Source organism: Anas acuta, chromosome 12 (assembly GCF_963932015.1).
Source record: "Anas acuta chromosome 12, bAnaAcu1.1, whole genome shotgun sequence".
In the NCBI taxonomy this organism is placed as follows: domain Eukaryota; kingdom Metazoa; phylum Chordata; class Aves; order Anseriformes; family Anatidae; genus Anas; species Anas acuta.
In genome coordinates this window covers 4,659,130-4,678,277 of record NC_088990.1, presented here as the reverse complement: position 1 = coordinate 4,678,277, position 19,148 = coordinate 4,659,130, and the positions used below count along the sequence as shown (strand labels likewise).

At 39.4% G+C, this 19,148-nt stretch overlaps 1 long non-coding RNA gene across 1 annotated transcript; it reads left to right on the top strand.

Moving 5' to 3' along the window:
* Window positions 1–1,056: 1,056 nt before the first annotated feature.
* LOC137863078 (uncharacterized) lies at window positions 1,057–17,028 on the top strand. Its single transcript, XR_011100681.1, has 6 exons — window positions 1,057–1,216; window positions 2,697–2,781; window positions 4,611–4,831; window positions 7,612–7,758; window positions 14,968–15,021; window positions 15,910–17,028. It is a non-coding gene; the product is annotated as an uncharacterized lncRNA (long non-coding RNA).
* Window positions 17,029–19,148: the final 2,120 nt, after the last annotated feature.

Genomic DNA, 19,148 nt, shown 5'->3' with positions numbered 1-19,148 from the left:
TCCAGTGACAGGATAACTGAATTAATCTGACGTCTATTTTTACTAAAACCTGATCACCACCTGTTGGAGTGAAGAAACAGAGGACTGTTTGAAACCAATGCCTTTGGCAACACATACACTGTGCTCAGATTGTCTCACATCTTCAGCTTATCATATAAAAGACTCTTTCAAGCATTGTCTGAGAATGGTGAAAACCTCATTATGAGATGAAAACTGTTTGGGATTTCAATGTTGACAATGAAAATATTATTTATGGAATTGCTGAATACACAGATAATGTCTAAAATCAACAGCCTACTTGACAAAATAATAGACCAAGGGAAAAGGAGCAATATAATTAGATCATTCTTCATTTATAATGGCCTTTTCCTTCTATGTATATATTGAAAGAGAGGCAAAAAACTGAGATGTAATTGTTTCTGTCATCTTCCAACCTGTTTTCAGACCACACATGGGTTTCCTTCTTCTGGTTTACATTTTGGTAGTATTCAAAAGGTGTGATCTGTCAGACAGTGCTGAAGATGTGGTCAAAAGATTAGTTCTTCTCAGCAACCATTAAGTTCATGTAATGAAAGTTGTGAAGCACCACTAGAGAAGGAAGGAAAAAGTATGTAGAGATCAATAAATTCCCATGCTCTTCTACAAGACAGGCTAGGTCCTTTCATCAGTTGTTTAGGCTCTGTGCTGTTAACACAGATATTTGCGGTAAATACGTCTTTCTCTGACTAAAACCATGAGATAAATACAAAGGCTAGACAGTGTTTAATAGGGTGATGTGTGTTGGAGGGGAAGAAAGGTTATACAGTTTCCTAACTCTCCACTTCGTTTCATGCTTTTATTCCACTAAAATGAGTAATCATATCAGAATACAGCTATCAAAACATGATGTGAAATAAGGCCCTTTATATGATCCTCTCTGCCTGTCTGTCCTTTTATATGGCACCTCCCAACATAGTGTCTGAGTGCAAAGTTCTTCACCCTCATCTGATTTAAAACTTTAAATGGACGCTGTGAAGACCTATCGTCCATAGTAAACTGCTCAAGATGAATCAGCTGTTCAGATTATCCTCACAGAAATGATAATGGGGTTCTGTGTTCACAGCTGAGTTATTTAAACTGTCTGATTTGGTCCACAGCTTCCTTGGACATTAATAGGTTGACTGCTATGTCGCTGAACTTAGTGCATGAAAGGTCAGCCTTTGAAACGCTAAATAAGGTAAGTGCAAGCTGAAGCATGTTCCAGGCGATACCGTGTACTCTAAATGCACTTGAAACCCCTAAGAATCACTGCTGCTCCTTAGCATTTTTCCATATCTGATTTCAAAGTGGTAGATCCTTGGATCAATACTTTGATTTTGATCTCTCATCCACCAGGAGATTCAGGGGGTTGCTCACATGTTATAAACATGTGCTCTTCCTGATGCATCTTGAGAAAATCTTATTGAAAACTTCTTAGAAGACAGAACTTCTTTTTTTTTTTTTTTTTTTTTTTTTTTTAATCAGCAAATGCTGACAGGTGAATTTGAAAGATTTCTTAGGATGACAGCAATTTTCTTGAAACTGTTGAGAAGCAGCATAATAAGTGTTGGGGACACTTTTCTTCAGTAAAGGTGGAATGTTTCATCTGACTTTTGTTTGATTGCATTGTAAATTATAATGTACTATTTTGTATGATTTGAAGTCTTAAGAATGAAAAAACAAACATCATGAAAATGAAGTGTTTCATAGCATAAACATTTCAATTAAGGTAACATTGATGATCTCTATACTGGGTCAAATTTTTTATTTAATTTTTATTCTCTTTTGTGGCATACTTTACTTTGTCATTCAGATTTTTCCTTTTGTTCAAAAATACATGTAAAATAAATTTGGACAGGCTGATATTTCCTATAGAACCAGCAGCTGTCCTCTTCAGCAGCCCATGAGAGTGAATGGGAAAGTAACAGCAATAGCAGCTCGCTTTCCTTTCCTCAAGCCCTCTCTTTGATGCAGAAGTGTGGGGTGAAGAGAAAGGAGGGGGATAAGAGTTTGGTTTATCATCTATAAATAGAGAGAGTCCTTCACACTCACTTTCTTGAGTATTCTTAGAGCACTAGGGGCAGGAAGAACAAAATAAATCTACAAAACATTGGAAAAGTTCTGTACATTTCAGGAATGTTCCAAACTAAGAATTGACTCTGGCAGTTCAGGTTTAGAGCCACAGTCTTTTGAAAGGCACCATCAATTATTTTCTCAGGTTCAATTCTGCCCTGAGTTTACCAGATGGAAATCTTGTTGTGCAATAAGTGTAAATGTTTGTAGAATATTAGTCGTTGTACATGACTAGCTCACCATCCACCATTAGTAACATTACTATTTGTTTTCTATTTAAATGGTTGTATGGATGCTGCAAACTCCTTCTGTAATCCTGGTAAATACTAGCTGAAGTCAGCAGCTTGGTTCAGGTTCAGGATTTTAGATTGGGAGTTACAAGCAGGAAAAACTTGAGATTTTTAGCAAAGGAGGGTTGTTATCACACTTTGACCTGAAATAGAATAAAACTCTGCCCATTGCCAAGAGACCTAATAGCAAAGCTGTCAACATTACTCAAGAATATTTTTAGAAGAATTGTATTATAAGGAGTTTACTATATTGGATTTCTTCTTTCTTGTGTGTGTGTGTGTGTTTTTTGTTGTTGTTGTTTTTTTCCTCCATAGTTGAAGAGGATGTAGAAAATATATCACATATGGGAAAGTGTGCATCCTACAATGGCATTTGTGTTAAAGGGCCACTTTGTGGGAGGTAAGAAAATCACCTTCACTTTGCTGGTGATGCTTAAAAACAGTCCAATCTTATGTAAAGAAATAGAATAATAAAAATCTCATCCTCTAAACCAAAGAGCAAGTGATACCCAAGCCAGCCACCTGAAATCAACAATCAAAACTTTATTCCAAAAGCTGGATTTGGTTATTAATTTACTGATTTCCTACCAGTAAGAGCACTCTTTCAGTCTGGTGGGCTTGATAAGAGGTGCTTGAAAACCCAAACTGAACAAGCATGTGAAATATTTAAGGCCACATTTTTATATTTATTAGAAACAGCCTAAATAATTAAACCAGTTGATTCACTAGTGGCTTTCAGGCTCATGCCCAGAGTGAAAGGTCATGACCTGACATACCATGGCCCCACTTGGTACCGATGATTGACAGGAAAAGGAAATAAGTTGATATCTTTCACGTGGGAATCACAGCTTGTAGCAACTATGAGCAAGTGGGCTATTTGGACTTTGTGGGAAAAGTTAATTGTGTTATTATTCAAAATCTTCGTTCCCAAAGTTGGTTCAATGGTGATTTATTTACTTTTGTGATAAAACAGCTGTGTACTGTAATAAAATACAGGTCACTTGCTGATGTTTAATGCTCAAAAGTGGGAATATGTTTGGTTTCTTTTACTTTGAACTTACATTCATGCTAGGCAGAAGGGATGACTTTGAATTGTTAGGAATTTTCTGTTAGTATATTAGAAATAATTAATGTTCTCATCATACTATATATTCTTCAGTGCTTAGTTATGGAGAATGAGGAAGGCACCATACACTGAAATATGAGCGCCTCTCCACCATATGCTTTCATTATTTCTTTATAATGATAAAAAGGGGCTGCATTCAGTGCCAGACAATGTCATGGCCCCGGAGATTTAAGTGGCCTGCAGAAAAAAGGAGAAAAAAGCATTTATGATATGAATGAGGATTTGAAATGGCTTTTTTAAAAAGGCCTAAGATCCACTTTCACCCTAAATTCTGAAATCACTTGAAAGATGTCTAGATGCAAGCGAGTTTGAAGAATAGCAACTTTCCACCAGGCTCTGTTTTATATGCAGTATCACTGCCATCTTGACCATGCTTTGTTACAAGGTCACATAATTGTACCAAGCAATAGGGCACAGCCTAACTTCACATATTGTCTGATTTGTTCTAGCAATGAACCCTGTCATCTTTATCCAGAGTACATATTCTTTACCCCTATTATTTACAAGTTACCTATGTGATGCACTTTTTGTTTATCCCTCTGAGTAGTATCCATATGCCAGGTATTCCCTACCTTTTTGCACAAGTGCCGTTCACTGGAAGTTCCTGCAATGTTGCCATGTTCTTTAATGATATTTTGGCTGTTAGATAACAAAAGTCCTATTAAAGGTCCCATTAAAGTCAAAAAAACTTTTACCCCAGAACAGTTCATCATGGGGAAGAATTGCACATTTCAGCTTTGTGTGGCACAATGGTTTGGCTGATGTAGCAGTCAGTTGTGGCATCTTCCTCAGACTACCTCCAGTGTGATTTCTTCTCATAGTCCTTCCTCATATCTTATTCACAATGTATAGCAAAGCATCTCTGCTCAGGAAGCTGTGGAAACTCAACCACTCTCTATAAACTTGTAGCACAGATTAGATCCCTCTAATCTGTGAGGAGATTTTAAAGCCTTAAAATAATCTGATTCTAGTACCGATAAATAACAGTTATACAGTAAACCAAGATAAACGCTTCACACAGAATACGAGATGGTGGTATTTCTGTTGCATTTTTCTGATGTCATGTATTCATATTGAGCGATATTTCTTGGTATTTTACAAAGAATACAGGCTACAGACCCCGCCACAGGAGTGCCAGTCTATGATGATTAAATTACAGCTACTGGTCAAGAAGGAGAAATGAAATCAAGGAAAATGGATCTGGGGGACCTATAACACATTCAAAACTGAAGACCTTCATGAAACACTATCAATTTATTTCCTCCAAAGGCTTCAGCAGAAGGGAGAGCTACTCAGAGTACCAACTTTTTTCCAGCAAAAGAAGGTATGTACATCCTGTACCTACATATCTTGAAAGGAAAAGGCCCTGATTAACCCAAATTCAGGCAGTTTATAGAATTTATACAACTATAAAAGTGTGATATGAACTGGAGACCAAAACTGTCACCAGAGCTGTCAATGAAGTACCAGCTGCACTTACATAGAAACTAGTCCCCTGGGAACAGTTAGAGACTACATCTGATTTTGCGTAGCCCATGAAAGTGCTTAACAATAATGATGACTTCAGTTCATCTGGTGAATCATGACTTTGGCTAGATTCAGCCTGAACATCAAGAGGCAAAAGGCTGTACATCCCGTGCCAATTCTCTGATCTTTCTATCCCTCTCCACCTTTCCACCTCCAGGCTTTCTGTTTCAGCAGCTCCCTGAAGAGAGCACCATGACTGTGATTCTAGAAGTGAAGAAACCCACAACTCTTCACAAGAGAACAGCTATTCTTAGCTTTGTTTTCATTCTGTTTTTCTTTCTTTTTCTCCTTTTTTAAAGGAAACAGAAAGCCTGCCAAAATTTGGACTCTTTGATGTGCTTTGGAAAGAAAAACAATGCTATCTATCCAAGCTCTCTGAAAGGAACAAAAACATGTCATTTTAAGGCATGAATTACTTGAGAGGAACACTCAATGTATTTCACGATTAGAGATGATCAAGAATTTTTGAATATTTTGCTGGGAAAAAAAAAAAAAAAAAAAAAGATTAAGAATTTTTCAAAGACTTTCCTTGAGAAAACTTTCTGAGTTGCATGGTAGGTGAAAGGCAAAAGGAAATAAGAGGAAGAAACTGATAATAGCTGTAGAATACTCAATAACCTAATAGTTCTAGGAGATCTCCCTAGACCTCATTCAAGATTTTTTCTACCTGATATAAACTGAATATGTGAACCTGCCTCATCCAGTTTACTCATCCTAATTTGGGATGAGTAAAAGAATTAGATCATGAAAGCAGTATCTGTTCTGTTTTGTTTGTCTGTTGATTTGGCTTCTAGTGGAGACCCTCTGCTTTTCAAAACTCTTCAGCTGTAAATGAGACACTGATTTCATTGTCTCATAGTTAGGAACATTGAGATGGAAGTGTCTCAGGTTGGAATCTTTGGCCTGTAAATGAAGGGAAATTTTTAAGCTGCAATTTTAGAAGTCATGTCTGAGTAACTAAATTTCTGTTTGCCCTCTCTTTTAAAGGTTTCTCTTCCATCACCCCAACAAATCTTGAAAGAGCTGATTTATGCAATGAGAGTTTTTGACATTTTTATTAAGCACAGGCACTTAATACAGACATTCTCTTTACAATGTGATTAAACTGATGTAGAGAAGTAGTTGTATTTTATTTTTTTTTTTTAATTAAAGACTTCTACAGATTTCCTTTTTGTTTTTCTGTGACAATGCCTGTTGCATTATTTACACTAACTGCTCTCCCTTTGCATTGCAGTCACTCTCTGGGAAATGCTTGTGCTTGTACGTCTTACCATTAAAGAGGTACTTCCAGTCCAGCATTTCAAAGAAAAAATGAGTAGAAGTTAGGTGTTGGCTGCAAAGGACAGCGATCCTTTCCTGAGATTGATGTGGAGATGCTTGTTCTGTCATTGTCTATGCTATGCATACTCCATGGATTAAGATGGTTTATTTTGAAAGATCACTCCCTACCTCAAATTCTGACTGCTTACTGTTAGAAAGATAAAAAAAACCCTGACTTTCAAAAGAAAAGTGTTCTGTGTTTCTTGAAGGTTTCTTCATTTGAATATAAAAAAATTTGAGGTGTATATAATCTCTGGTCACCTTTTGAAAATCCAGGCCAGGATTTCAGACTTTGAGGATAGCAAGCAAATGCCTTAAATTGGAGGTTTCAATTAGAGAATATTAAATTCTCTTCTGTAAAAGGAGAAGTTTACGGAGAAATGGGAATAACCAGGTGGGAGTAATTGGTTTTGGAAGAGTTGTATGTGGGAGCTCTGCCCAGCACTTTCTTTTATTATGCCTGTTTTCCTTCCACCGCTCAGGAAAACTCATATTCATACACACACTTACACTTCACTGGGATTCCCTGACTTGGAGACTGTCAGCTTGGGCTTATTATACAAGCCCTTTGTTTTATCCTGTACAATACATCCCGCTATACGCAATTTGGCCTCTTAACCTGCTGTGAAATATTTCAAGGGCTTGTTGCTGGAAGACGCATCTCTCTTTGCTATGATTTGTGCAGCCGTGGCTGCATTTTCATGACGGCTTATAATGATTCGTGGTGGGTTGCAATATAATGAACTCATGCCGCAGAACAGCACACTGAAAAAGATCTTTCAAATTATTGTTCCGGTGCAAAAGGTGCCCAATCACCTTCCACCTGCGGATTAGTTGGTTGCTATAGGAACACACTGTAGCTTTTCAGTGCTGTGCTACTGTAGTGCCCAGATTACTGACTCTGACAAACACAATGGGGGAAAAGAATCACAGGTTATTAGTGCTGCTGCTGATGTGATGTTATAAACCCAGGGTGGCATAGAGCGGATGAATAGAGCAAGAGCCTTGAAACACGAAGGACAGGAGGAGGAGAGAGAGCAGAGTGAAGTGGAGCTAAAGTCATCACTACGGAAATGTTGTCTTTGATCTTATTTTCCTCTCTGAATAGGTATTTTCGTAATATAATGCCAAATGCAAGCAATGCTATAACTGACGGCAGAGCCACCGGTCATGTCGTTATGTTAGTAGGGGGCTACCCCTCCTCCCTTCTCTTCTCTTCCAGCGAGTACTGAAATCTGAACCTTTTCATTCCTGCAGGATTAACTCTGACCAAGGTCAGAGCAACCAGTCACCAATATTCTTCATGGGAGAGTCAGGCCTCCTGCATCCCCAGGAAATATCACCTGAAATAGCCACCTACACGCAGGAGTTTAACAGGGAATTTTGCAGTGTCAGAAATGTGTGGTGAGTAGCTGAGATCAGATCTCTGTCTACTTTGGTGGCCATAACTGAGACTCAGGAGTTTATGCTGCTGAGCACTCTCCTGCAGAGTGAGCTACCTATGTGCTTCATGGGGAAGAAAAGTCTGCTTGCAATTCTGATTTGTAGATGGTCTAAGTTTCCCAGAAATAGCTTCGTTACCACTTGCACTTGGGCAGGGTGAGGCAAAGGAGTAAAATATATCCTCATCACTTGTGTGCATTGAGCAAAACAAGCTGTGTTTAGTCACAAGTTCACCAGATGCTGCTCTGGGGGTTATTGCTGTTATATTACATTACTGCGATATATTAGACAAGGTGCAGTGATTCATTCCCTTTCCTCATTGCTTTAGGAGGCTCCTTTTCTCTCCCAGTGGAAGCACAGCTGACCCTGCTGCTCATGACCCTTGAGACCACTGTAGGCTCCTTGTCGGTGCGTGTAGGCCTCTCTGAAGCACAGTCAGGAAGACCAGCCAAATAACAGCACCAAACATTGCAGAAAGACCTGGCTTGCATTAATCTCTGTGAACAGAGATGCCTATGCTTAAGTGGCTTTACTTTCTGACTGGACAGCTGATTTGTAACTTATTTTTCTTCAACCCTGACTGCCTCCTCCCTTCTTCTGTGCTCTTACCCCACTTGTTTCACCTGCGCGTTGGGCCCTTCTCGGCCTCACAGTAGGACCTGTGACCCTCCAAGCTGGGAAGTGGCACTCCTTAAGCACTTGTTTGCGAAATGAGAACCAAAGAACAGAATTGTGCTATACTTTTAGAGGCTGAGAACTATAAAAATACCACAGAGAGGTATTGTTTTCCCCCACTTCTGCTACTCTGTAGGCTGAAACCCTTAGTTGAGTGAATTATGTGCTGACTGACATCTAACTCATACTGGGTTGAAGCCACATATGCAGGCAGGGCATAGGTGCTGCTGTTGGTCAGCTGGACTGCCCCTGGGACCATCTGGCACCCCTTTTGGCCTCTCTGTCTCCACCATTATGTTCACTGACCAGCTGCTTTTGCTCATTGCCATTGACACAGCTTCCCAAGCCACAGTTTCCCCTTGCTTCCAGAGAAGACAAAGAAATACTACAGCCTTTCACCCTCTCCCAGTGGTCTTCAGCTTCTGGCGCCCCGAGGCCCCTGCCCTGCTTTGCAGATTGCCTTCTGTTCTTCACCACTGTTCTCACAGTAGCTGGGACACTGACTTCACCTTCCCCACTGCCACAGGTTCTCCTGGCCACAAGCCCAAAAGAATCTATTCTGCTTCCACAAATTAATGAAGCCATAAGCAATACAAGGAGCGACAAAACTTATTTAAGTTTTGCCTGAGGCATCTAAGAGAGTGATGAAACAGGTTGGTCTGAACATGCTTGGATCAGAACTTTACCACAGGTGTTACTGTAATTTCAGGCTACTTGAAAACTGCAAATTGGACCCTGAGTCCCTTAGATTATGCTTTTCATTTCATGATTCTTTGGAGGAAAATGAATTTCCTGGGCTGAGCTCCTGTCTGCAAATTTAGAGGGACAGGACAGACTCTGCCTGTGTAGTTTTAAATGTCTTTAAATGGGGGGCTTAAAATGGAAATGGAGATGGACACCTAACCAGAGAAGTATGACAATGTAGCTCCAATAAAATAATGGAAAATCTTACATTACCATAGTCATGTGTATGTATGACCTTAGTGATGCCCAGGACTGCCTTGGGAGCAATAGTGCAACACTCCCATTATGCCTTATTTTTTTATCAACAATGTTCTCCTTCACTTTGACGTCAGTTTCAAGATTGCTTGCTGTGATGTGCTGCACCTTTCATATTTTCTTTCTAGTCATAATATTGCTTCAGTCGTAACCTCAGCACTTTGAGGAATAATTGTCCCTGACAAGGGGGTGAATCACTGGCAGAGAGTTGATAAGCATTACATACAGATGACAGAAGTCAGGACATATCGGATTACTGCTGTGAATATAATAAAAGAGAGCCTAAACACTTTGGCAGCTCAAAGACAAGCCATTTCATAACTCTCTAGTGGGGCTATTATCTTCCATTTACTGCCACTGATAACCAGGTTGCAACTGTCTCTCTAGGATCTAGTTACAATTCACTTAACACTTAGAGGACCAGACATATTGGAGGACACTCAGATGAGAATAATTTCTTAAAGATCATTTATTTTTAAATTTTTATCTTCCTCCCTCCCCTCTTTATAGTGTGATAAGAACCTAAATCAGGAAGCTTTGAACTTCCTTTGGGAAAGGAGAGTTCATGGTCATCTTCCCTTTAATCTTTTACTCCTGAGTTTCTTTTGAAGCCAGTCATTCATATCCAGCTGAATAAGTGACAAGATGGTTCCCACCTCTTTTACTCTTGTAATACATTCACCTAGACCTAAGAGCTTGTTCTAATAGCAACTCCATTAGGTTTACTTGGAGTTATTATGTTTTTATTGTTGTAGCCAAGGTGGAGCACCTGAGCTTACAAATCAGGGGGTGCTGGTGTGTTTCTGTAGCAGAGAGTTTGCAGCAATGCCAATTATAATCAACATAGACAGAATCTGGATACAGATAGCATTCATATGCATTGTGTGAGACTTTGCTTAGTGCCTATGGTGAGTTTAACACATCAGGCTCTTAGTAAAGTTCTCTCCTTTAGACTAAAGACAGAAAAAGAACTATTTTGCTATGGCAGAAATCTGGCAGATGACAAGCGAGTCTCCTTACTATCCAGCACACCACTGAGAAATTTATCAAGATGAGCTCTGGGATGAAACCTTCCCTGTGTGAAGTGAAATTCTATATTCTGCATATTTTCTTCTGCTGAAGCAATACCATGAGCAGCAAATGTGAGCTCTGCTCAGCTTTCGACATATGAGGTGTTTTTAGATGCAAGACAAAAGTTGTTTCACTATTTCTCAGGCTGAAGATATGTATGCACATCTGTAGATGGGAGCTTTATTCTGTAACTTTGGCTACGTAAATACATAGTTGGATTCTAGTCTGCCAGAGCACCCCCTACAAGTCCTGGGTGAAGAATATCTTTGCCAAAGACGGATTAGGAGAATGGGAGGGGTTTTGAGACTAAGTGCTATTGGCATCTCAGAGACTTCACATGTTTATATGCATTCCTAGATCCTCGGCACAAATGTTCCACTAACATTCCCATTGCTGGGAGCTCTGCAAAGAAGCCTCATTACAAGTGTTTGAATAGCCAGATTTGGTGAACTAGGAACTAAAATATCCTTCCCCCTCTCCTACTTATGCCTTTGTCCCCCACTGCAAACTTCATGTCTTTGTGTCTTTTATAGCTGGCCAAAACTAGACCCTAACTGTTTTACATAAACCAACACATCAATTTGGAGAGAAACTGAACCTGTTTTTCTAAAACGACAAATAATAAGTGATGCTTATAATTCCCTTTTCAGTACAATTTGCATCACTACTTGATTATTCATGGCACAAGCCATCTTCTGCTACATGGAACCAAAAAAGGACAATGGCAGTAAAGGAGGGGGGAAAAAAGTTCAGTCATTATTGAAGCAGGAATTCCACGTGGCTTCTCTTCAGGACTTCTGAATCTTACCACTAAGTTTCTAGCAGACAGGGAAAGCCAACCTAATACCTTTCTGCCCTGCCTTATCCATCTGTAAAATAAGGGTGATCAATCTTACGTGCTCGGCAATTTTGTCACATGGCGAAACCAAGTAATATCTGTAAATTGCTTTAAGATGTTGAGATCAAGGGAATGATGGAAGTGCCAAGTGTTGTTGTTGTTATTGTATTAACAATGTTGGCTGTTTTCACTGTTCATATGGTAGCCTGGCTGGAATTGGGCAAGAAGCCCAATAATACCAGCAACCAACAAGAAACTAAAATAAAATGTTTTACTTAATGAGCGCCTCTGTTTAGTCAGAAACCTGTGTAATTATGTCACAGAGGGCTAAGGATCTAATGTTTTCCTAATACATTTGCTTTTAAAGGGACGATTAACCCTGCATATTTCAAGATGATAAGCTGCTTCTTTGTTCAGTTCCAGTTATTTTTTTCCGGATTCCCTGGTGGGTCCAGAGAGAACCTGAGAGTCAGAGGATTTTCTTAATTGCACAATAGCTATCTTGTATGTCTGATGCTGGAGTATTTTCTAAAGATACAGGTTATTAGTCCTGGGCTGGATGGGTTTGCAAGAGAATTCAAATGCTGAATTTATTATATTTTCACTCCTCCGAGCCATGGCATACATTGCAGTAAGCCCGTGGTATGCCTGCCTTAAAACAGTCAATATTCTCAGAAGGCAGTTTTGCCAAGAAGAAGGAATAAAACTGTACCTTACCTTGAATCAAAGAAAGCCTAAAGATTGTTTACCGTTTGCTTCTAAAAAATGTTTCTACATGTATGTTTCTATTCTGTGTACATGTCCATCCAGTTAGTACTTTTCAAATGCTTTGAAGAGAATAAAGAGCAAAGAAGTTCTTTACCTCCTGGAGACAACTCTCTTAAGAGATATTAAAAATCACTCCATATTGAGATTCCAGGGAAGATATTTATGCTGTAAATTAGGGAGGTAGTTTTCTGTGTCACATATGTGGAGTTGGACTTGATAATCCTTGTGGGTCCCTTCCAACTATCCTATGACTCTATATGACATTCTCTGGTACATCCCTCTATCAAGAGGTTGGATGAACTACATTATGTTCATACCTCACAGACATTTTATCCTTTCTGTTCTTAAAAATCTCCAGTGCAGAAGATCCCATGGGCCCACCAGGCAACTTACCCCAGCACTTTGCTATTAAGGACATTTTCTAGTATCTAATCAGGCTCTTCCACGTTGTGTGTTTTGTTTTGCCACCACAATGATGAAGGACGCATTATTGCCTTCCTATTCCTCTAGCAGATAGCCCCATTTATGAACATTATGGGTTTATAGTGAGATGGCATTTACTATGGAGTTGTTGAAACTTAGACAACATATTTTGTGTTTAGGTATGAGAATCATAAGAATGAGGTTCTGTCTTAATTAGTGAGGTAGTCCTACACATTCCATGATTTCTGTAAATTGCTTTTAAAGGGAAAAAAAAAAAAAAAAAAAAAAAAAGATCTCATATTGGAAGAAAGAAGATTTACTTCTTTTTACATCAGCTTTCAGCCACACGGGAATTGGTCAGGAAGGAAAGAGTTAATGATATGATTATCAGGTCAGCAACTTTGAAAGGCGCTTCTACTTTGAAAACCATTTTCTTAATTATTTTAAGTTAACACTTAAATGCATAGAAAAAAAATCACATGTAATCTGAAACCCCAGACATGGGGACAGGACTGGATTGAGATAACATTAAAGATTTTATTGCTGTTACATTATAAATTATTTCTATTATGATGGCCCTATGGGTATTACATTCTGTCAGTTCGCTTTCACTGTTACATCACTTAATGTTATTAACACACTTTAGGGTATAACATTACAGTTTTATTATGGAAACCTTAAACACTTACATCCAAAGTACTGAATCAAGTTATTATCCTAGCTGACCAGATCTGGTCTATTATCATTTTATCACTCATAAAAATCTGTGATTCGATTTGATTTAACACTTGAGGAAAAATCATGGCTTATATATACTTAAATCTACTTGCAATATTAATACAAAGCAACACATGGATGACTTCATTTTATTAAAGCTGAGGTAGCCCTGGGAACTGCATTTATGATCTTTATGCCACGTGAGAAATTTGATCTGACCTGTTGTCGTTTGTGATTCACTAATAAAGTGATAAAGTTTTCTTATCGGCATATTAGAGAATTGTGAAGATTGTTCCCTTCTTAGTGCATTCATTGCAGACTCAGAAACCATACCTTGATCATGGAGTGCTAACTGAGGAAAAGGAGACCTCTGTCTTGGTATTTTGTCTACTGTGTAGACTGGAGAAATGTTGCACTTTGAAAGGTGATATACGCTTTGTATGGCTTAACTGAGTTATAATATATAATAGATATATATGCATATATATGTCTAGGCCCTTTTTTCTGTTTGGAGGAGAAGAACAGCAACTGTAAGGCATAAATTGTAAACACTTATTTTTGCAAAACAACTCTAGTGCCTTCTATATAGGTCAGCGAAGCTCTTTAACACTGGCACAGTGTTTAGAGGCAGGGGAAGTTCATTGAAGACACTGATTAGCATTATGCAGGCAGCTGATTATTGGTTTTGGTTTGCTGGCTGAGTCCAAATAGGAATACGTTGCTGGGCACTGACTGCAGTTTCATATCTTACTTAGGTTACCTGTTGTTGTTTCCTTTGAAGGGAAGGCAGAAAACTGTATGTGAAATTTGAAGTGTCTTTTGGAAATGAAAATTCAAGATGCTTTGAATTTTGAAAATGTCAAAATGAAACATTTCATCTTTTTCACATGGTGGGGGAAGGGAGGAAGAAGAGACTACGATGGTGTAGGAAAACAGTTCTGAGTGTCCTACAGAGATTCAAAGGCCTTTCCCAAGAATTCTGCTCCAGCAGCCCATTTCCTTCTGAAGTCAGAGGAAGGAGTTTGCTCAGCCCCACATCCAAGAGTTCATCAATGCACCGACATTCCCGGGCAGTAGGGTGGACACGTTGATCCAACCGGTCCCATTCTGGCATGCACACCTAATCTCCCTAGCAACAAAGATGACAGCTTGGTAACAGCAGCTGCTGCTTAATGGAAAACATTAGAAAAATAGCTTGGTCTAGATCTACGTTGCCTCTCTTCATTTTCATATTTATCACAAAAAGTGTTCAAAGAAAGAAAAAAATCCAGAACTTTAAAAAGCTTGAGGTGTGAGGGTCAGACACACAGCTGTACAGATAAAGAGATGAGCTGCAAAAGCTAGGAAAAATGTGAACATGTAATTCCGACAGAAACTTTCCTTTTTAGCACTAGCTATATTGATTGTGACACACTTTAACAGGTGGACCTACGGACATGCTGTAGGAGTGGCATGGATGTGCAACTATTCATTCTTGCATCAAACATTACAGAAGGCCAAATTCCAAGTCAGCATGTTCGGGTTTTGTTCCTTGTAGTATATCCATTCCCACTTACGGCTGGGCTCACTGGGAAGGGATTAGTCCCCTAACAAAAAACAATCACTGTCTGTGGCAAAATCTTCCCCTTTTTTCTTTTTTTAATGAAAGCAAACACCAAATATTTTCTCCTCTGTTGCAGGCATTCTGAAAAGTGTAGTGGAGCCATAAGACAATTATATAGCAGCTTCCCCAGGTAAGAAACAAATCAGAGTAATGCTACATCACCACGTGAAATACACAAATTAGGTGGAGATGCATTAACTAGTGTCATTCATCAGTCTACAGTGATACAATTTATTACATGATAATAATGGCCAGAGCTGTATAAGTAGTAAAGGTAAAATTACATCATAACTTGCATTAGCAGTATGAGATTATATCCTGATTAATGCACAATTAACTTGTCATGTGTACAATGCATGTGTTTGGAGGTGGACAGATGGGTTACACTATGTCTACATATGTAGCATTTATCACTTTTTCCTAACCCAAAATTGGATATAGGGCTACATCTACTAAAACACTTAGCCAACCCACCGGCTCAGTGCAGAGCCACCTAGAGTCTGCATCAGTGAGAATCCCTTGGAGATGAGAACATCTTTAAAACGTGCGAGAATCCTCTTCCCCTCTACAGACTGGGAACCTCATCCATAGCTCCACAGAGACATATGTATCTCTGAGTTGAAAGCAACAACCTTAAATGCGCTTCTGATGGCAGGCACAGTCACCTGAACTGAGTTCAGAGTTCATACCACAGCTACATATCCCAAGGGAAAGCCCCCAAGAGCATTAAATGACCACAGCTGAGGAATTTTTAACTCCTTTTTTTATACTGATTTATCAGGGAAAAATAATTAAGCTAGAGGGAGAGTTATTTGGGAAGCATTTTTACTTTTAATTGCATTTATGAGTCAGGGTCCCTCAGCTTCACATGGACTCCTCTTTAGCTGCAGAACTGCCTCACTTGTCTGTGTGCTGATGTTCAGGTAAAGAAAGGACCTCCAAGTTCTAATCTCTGTTCTGTCACAAAGTCGGTCCCTGAGACCATCTTTGATAACCTCATTTTAATTTCTCTTTCCAGGTTTCTCAGTCTGAAGTGTGGGGGAGATAATATGTTGTTATGCTAGCCTACCTCACACTGCATGTGATATTCAATTAGCTGTTTGAAGTTGTAAATTGTTGAGTGATGATAGAGCATAACTTTTCAAAATAAATGGCATCGTATTTTTTGCACACTTTTTAAAGTGTACTGAAATCTACCAGAAAGGGTTGTCTGACTTTGATCCTTACTGTGCTTTATTTTCATGTTTGATGGTTCTTCCCATTTCCAATACCAAATGATGGTCATTTTCCAGCACTTCCAATTTATAGGCAAGACCTTGTATAATAAGAAAAAAAAAAATCATTGTGTTGTCTTGGCATTTCTTTTTCAGCTGACAACACTGAGTACTTGCTGATTTGAATACCTTTTCAGATATAGGAAAGTCAACATTTGAGAACATGAAGAGTCCCTGTTTTGCAAATCTTTAGGGTTAAAGGGATAAAGGAAACCCTGTTACATTTGAATTCAACTGTTGGAATGTTTTTAAGTACTTCAGATTTAATTTTGCTGAATAGAACATAGTACAGAAGACATAAAGTTTAAAATCATCATGGCTAAAAAACGTTCTGTTGGCAAATTAATATTGGGTAAACATCCTTGTATCAAGTAGTACCAGGACAGATAATCTTTTTCATGTGTGACATTTTTGATTCTGTGATGATCATTTTAGATTATATTTCTCCACTCTAGAGTAGACATTTGACTCTGTCCTGTACAGGGAGTCTCTTTTTGTCATTAGGAAATCACTTTATTATGCTTTGATTTTCATCTCCATTATATCCTGAGAGATACAGTCAGCAGATGATGCTACAGAAAGCTAGCCAAGACTTCATTTACACAAACAAATATCAGAAGTGACATCAGAATTAGAGATTTAGGTTGTGATATAATAAAACTCGCATAAGTTATTACATTAGCATTAAGCCTGTATTTGAGCGCATGTTAAACCTTAGACTAGTGTAGGAGAGACGAGAATCTGGTCTGCTGTCTTGGAAATGTAACTAAGAACTCATGTATTATTAAAAATAAAATCATTCTCTCTCTTTCTTCGAGTGGTTTGTGTGTCTGTTGAAGTACTTCAAGATGACAGAAGAGAGACCTTCAGTTGCACCAGCTGAAATAACTGACTTGTTCTTCACTTGCAAGAGTGAGTTTATGATTCAATGATATATTAAAGCTTACATAGGCTGTAGGCAAAGGGTAGGAGGAAACAGATAATTTCCTTTGTTGGTTATCTCACTATTAAAAAGAATTGTCAAGTCTGAAAATGTAAGTAGTATAAACTCGGGACATGTTGAGAATTCAAGTAAAATACTTTGGGTTGAAGTAGTTAACTGGCAAGTCTGAAGCATTTCAGCAAATCAAAAAAAAAAAAAAAAAAAGTAATTGCATTTAAGCCAGACATCCACTTCAAAATAAAGAAGTTGAAAATTTCCCTAAATTAAAAACCTCCAATCATGCCATTCTTTAGAAAATGTCTTCAGAAAAAAAAAAAAAAAAAAAAAAAATCCAATGTAATTGGCATTACCAAATCCCTATTCTTCCTGGAAAAAAAAAAAAAAAAAAAAAAAAAAAAAAGTAAAGTTTTGTGCAGAACTTCATCCAAGCACACAATTAATTTTAGCTGTTGTTCCAAATACATCACAGCTCACAGAGAACCAGCATAATCGCTGGTTCACACCTGTGCTACTTCCCAAATTACCCACTCCGGGGCTGGAGCCTTCCCAGTAGATAAGCAGGGTAACGTCTCAATCACAAATACCTGGTTTGCCCTCTGCACGGTTGCCTACCAAATAAATGAGGAGAAGGCATGCCGTACAGTTCCATGCTCCAGCTTCACTGTCTGTGAGGGTGAGATGCTTACTATTTAATTTTGCCTTTTGGAATTCCCTCTCAGTCCCAGTTATTGACGTCTGGGCAGGAAGACTGTGAGAGCTTAAGGGATCTGATGTCTATGGCTGAGAGAGTTAATACGCTGCGTCAGAAAACTGCTAACAGGAGCCAGGTAGCAGCCTGCCTGTTAGCATTACAGAGCAAGAAACTGAAGAGTTTTGGGGTGCATCCTTCAAGCGCCAGGAGCCGCTTTGCAATATTTTCGAGCTGAGAGCATACAAGGCAAATGCAAAGGATTACTCCCCCTCCCCTTCCAGTCCCCATCAGTCCCCAGCCCAGCCTGTAATTTGGCAAGATGAATGAAGTGTTTTCGGAGTGTCATCACTTCTGCCTCTGGCAGATTTGCTTCCCCAGTCTGCCTTTCGCCTTTTGGACCTGTCACTCAGCCCTTTGGCAGAGGGGAGGAGGGGGAGGGAGGAGGAAATCATCTCTTTGCTAATCACCTATCACAGGCAATGAAATCCCACAGGCTCCGTGCCAGCTAGGTACATTTCAAAGGGAAATGGAGGGGGGCAAAGTGTCACTCAAGGCAGATATTTATGAAAGATGACAGTTTGCAAATATCTCAATCTTGGACAAGGCTGCTCCAGTGACACAGAGGAGTGTTGCAAAATTGGAAGAGTCAGCAGCCAACATTTATTTCATCAGGACCTGTCCAATCTTCAGTGATCGCTTGACAGTCTGGGGATTGCTGGCACAAGCCAGCCTCTTTCTATTGGTTGCTTTCATTTAGTTTGCATGGATCAGTCTAAAGAGTTGTAATAAATATGTAAAGAAAGATAAAAGGAGTAGTTTTGCGGAGCTGCATCCTCAATGGGAGAATCAGCACAAAGCTGTGCTACCCTTTTTAGCTATGCCAAATAGGAACAGTAGTAATTACATTTCTATTGATTGTTAGTGCGTGGGAACAATGAGATATAGGCCCTATCTCGCTCATGGAGGCCCCTCGCGACTTTGCGCCTCTCCCATTGCAACAGCAGCGCCAGCTTCTGTGAGGGACTTTTCTCCTGTCCCCCAGCTATCCATGTACATTAGAGACACCCTCCAGCACCGAGGGGCTGCAGCTAAAGTTTGCCACTTCCACAGGGGTCAATTAAACGTATTTGCATCTAGTTTCCACTGCTGTTTGATCTGAGGGGGCTGCTGGGCCACACACTGCCTCCTCCTCCTCCCGCCCTCAGAGCGCTGAGGTAACTCCGCCATGGCGGGCAAAGCGCTGCAGCAGATGCTTGCGCTCAGTGGCTCAGCCAATCAGAGGGCTGCAATGGCATCACGTGACCACCATGACTACAGCACGCGGCCATCTCTTGAGGTGCTGGCGGCCA